This window comes from Pseudophryne corroboree, chromosome 6 (assembly GCF_028390025.1).
Source record: "Pseudophryne corroboree isolate aPseCor3 chromosome 6, aPseCor3.hap2, whole genome shotgun sequence".
Lineage (NCBI taxonomy): Eukaryota > Metazoa > Chordata > Amphibia > Anura > Myobatrachidae > Pseudophryne > Pseudophryne corroboree.
The window spans coordinates 77,667,186-77,671,216 of NC_086449.1; positions in this window are offsets into that span (position 1 = coordinate 77,667,186).

Genomic DNA, 4,031 nt, shown 5'->3' on the forward strand with positions numbered 1-4,031 from the left:
CAAAATTAACATATATACGTGCCCCTGTATATACACATACCCCAATATACTGTGATTAAATACACCCTTCCTATACATACAAATGATGTACGCACCCCGGGTACTCCAGCATACACACACAACACCGGGTTACGCTGCACTGCTCCAGTACACACACACAGGGTTACACTGCACTGCTCCAACACATGCACACACACACACAGGGTTACACTGCACTGCTCCAGTACACACACACAGGGTTATACTGCACTGCTCCAACACATGCACATACACAAAGGGTTACACTGCACTGCTCCAACACACATACACACAGGGTTACACTGAATTGCTCCAGCACACACAGGATTACACTTCACTGCTTCAACACACATACACACAGGGTTACACTGCACTGCTTCAACATACACACACAGGGTTACACTGCACTGCTCCAACACATGCACACACACATAGGGTTACACTGCACTGCTCCAACACACACACACACACACACACACACACACACACACACACACACACACACACACTTACACTGCACTGCTCCAACACACATACATACAGGGTTACACTGAACTGTTCAAGCACATACACACAGGGTTACACTGCACTGCTTCAACATACACACACAGGGTTACACTGCACTGCTCCAACACATGCACACACACATAGGGTTACACTGCACTGCTCCAACACACACACACACAGTTACACTGCACTGCTTACACTGCACTGCTCCAACACACATACATACAGGGTTACACTGAACTGTTCAAGCACACATACACACAGGGTTACACTGCACTGCTTCAACACACACACACACACACACACACACACACACACACACACACACTCAGGGTTACACTGCACTGCTCACACACATTAGGTTAAAGTACACTGCACACACACATATTGTACATATATAGCTGCCCGCCTCTCCCTACCTACTTTTAGTGCTGATCTGCTGTGTCAGTCAGGGCCCCCTCCTCTCCATTTCCGAAGCGCACAGTCACACACACCGCGCTGGCAGAAGCGACGGCTGTGTTTCTTATCAGGAAGCAGCTCTGACTAGCCTCTACGCTACGGAAGCGTCCTGGTGCAGCGGAGCTGGACGGCGCCTCTTCAACGCTGCACTGTCCTGCACTGCTCGTTCCCGCTTACTGCCTCGCCGGCGCCCTCTCCTTTTCCGCGCCCAGGTCGCGTGCCCCCCTAGCCCCCCCCTAATTTCGGCTCTGGGGTACCCGAAAAGTACCCTCGCGTGCTCGCTTTGCTAGTTACGCTTAATAGTTGGTGGCGGAGATAGTAGAGGAACTATCATGCTTGCCTAGCTCCTCCCCCCTTGTGTCATGGCTCCTCCCCCTGATGTAAAAGGTACCTTAGGCCACTTGAATTTAGCATCAACCTTGAAGTCAGCCAGCCACAGAACCTGTGCAATTCATGAGCGTCCCGGTTTAAAGGTCTAGTATCTCATCCTAACCCTCTGTTCCACGCTTTCTATGTACTCCATCTGTGTCACCCCTGTCTGTCTACCCCTCCCCTTAGAATGTAAGCTCTCATGAGCAGGGCCCTCTTCCCTCATGTGCTTATCCTTTTCTTACTTTAATAATCCTCAACTGCACCAAATCAAGCAGTTTTTTGACCACCTTGGAATTTATCTGTCGTTTACTGGTGTAGCTATGCTTAGCTACACCAGTACTTGTCCTATATTGTCTTTAACTGTAAGTCACTGTTTTCCTGTTTTGATTATGTGCATATGTACTCTGTAATCAGGCGCTGCGGAACCCTTGTGGCGCCATATAAATAAAGGATAATAAATAAGAATTTACTCACCGGTAATTCTATTTCTCGTAGTCCGTAGTGGATGCTGGGAACTCCGTAAGGACCATGGGGAATAGCGGGCTCTGAAGGAGACTGGGCACTCTAAGAAAGAATTAGGACTACCTGGTGTGCACTGGCTCCTCCCTCTATGCCCCTCCTCCAGACCTCAGTTAAGGAAACTGTGCCCGGAAGAGCTGACACAATAAGGAAGGGATTTGGAATCCCGGGTAAGACTCATACCAATCACACCGTACAACTCGTGATACTATATCCAGTTAAAAGTATGAACAAAAACTGAGCCTCACGAACAGATGGCTCATAACAATAACCCTTCAGTTAGGCAATAACTATGGCCCTCATTCCGAGTTGTTCGCTCGGTATTTTTCATCGCATCGCAGTGAAAATCCGCTTAGTACGCATGCGCAATGTTCGCACTGCGACTGCGCCAAGTAACTTTACTATGAAGAAAGTATTTTTACTCACGGCTTTTTCTTCGCTCCGGCGATCGTAATGTGATTGACAGGAAATGGGTGTTACTGGGCGGAAACACGGCGTTTCAGGGGCGTGTGGCTGAAAACGCTACCGTTTCCGGAAAAAACGCAGGAGTGGCCGGGGAAACGGTGGGAGTGCCTGGGCGAACGCTGGGTGTGTTTGTGACGTCAACCAGGAACGACAAGCACTGAAATGATCGCACAGGCAGAGTAAGTCTGGAGCTACTCAGAAACTGCTAAGTAGTTAATAATCGCAATATTGCGCATACATCGGTCGCAATTTTAAGAAGCTAAGATTCACTCCCAGTAGGCGGCGGCTTAGCGTGTGTAACTCTGCTAAATTCGCCTTGCGACCGATCAACTCGGAATGAGGGCCTATATACAAGTATTGCAGACAATCCGCACTTGGGATGGGCGCCCAGCATCTACTACGGACTACGAGAAATAGAATTACCGGTGAGTAAATTCTTATTTTCTCTGACGTCCTAGTGGATGCTGGGAACTCCGTAAGGACCATGGGGATTATACCAAAGCTCCCAAACGGGCGGGAGAGTGCGGATGACTCTGCAGCACCGAATGAGCAAACTCAAGGTCCTCCTCAGCCAGGGTATCAAACTTGTAGAATTTTGCAAATGTGTTTGAACCCGACCAAGTAGCAACTCGGCAAAGTTGTATAGCCGAGACCCCTCGGGCAGCCGCCCAAGAAGAGCCCACTTTCCTCGTGGAATGGGCTTTTACAGATTTAGGATGCGGCAGTCCAGCCGCAGAATGTGCAAGTTGAATCGTGCTACAGATCCAGCGAGCAATAGTCTGCTTCGAAGCAGGAGCACCCAGCTTGTTGGGTGCATACAGGATAAATAGCGAGTCAGTTTTCCTGACTCCAGCCGTCCTGGAAACATATATTTTCAGGGCCCTGACTACGTCCAGTAACTTGGAATCCTCCAAGTCCCGAGTAGCCGCAGGCACCACAATAGGTTGGTTCACATGAAAAGCTGAAACCACCTTAGGGAGGAATTGGGAACGAGTCCTCAATTCCGCCCTATCCATATGAAAAATCAGATAAGGGCTTTTACAAGACAAAGCCGCCAATTCTGATACACGCCTGGCCGACGCCAAGGCCAACAGCATGACCACTTTCCACGTGAGGTATTTTAGCTCCACGGTTTTAAGTGGCTCAAACCAATGCGACTTTAGGAAATCCAACACCACGTTGAGATCCCACGGTGCCACTGGAGGCACAAAAGGGGGCTGAATATGCAGCACTCCTTTAACAAAAGTCTGAACTTTAGGCAGTGAAGCCAGTTCTTTTTGGAAGAAAATCGACAGAGCCGAGATCTGGACCTTAATGGAACCCAATTTTAGGCCCATAGTCACTCCTGACTGTAGGAAGTGCAGAAATCGACCGAGCTGAAATTCCTCCGTTGGGGCCTTCCTGGCCTCACACCAAGCAACATATTTTCGCCATATGCGGTGATAATGTCGTAGGTCACATCTTTCCTAGCTTTAATCAGCGTAGGAATGACTTCCTCCGGAATGCCCTTTTCTTTTAGGATCCGGTGTTCAACCGCCATGCCGTCAAACGCAGCCGCGGTAAGTCTTGGAACAGACAGGGACCCTGCTGCAGCAGGTCCTGTCTGAGCGGCAGAGGCCATGGGTCCTCTGAGATCATTTCTTGAAGTTCTGGGTACCAAGCTCTTCTTGGCCAATCCGGAACCACAAGTA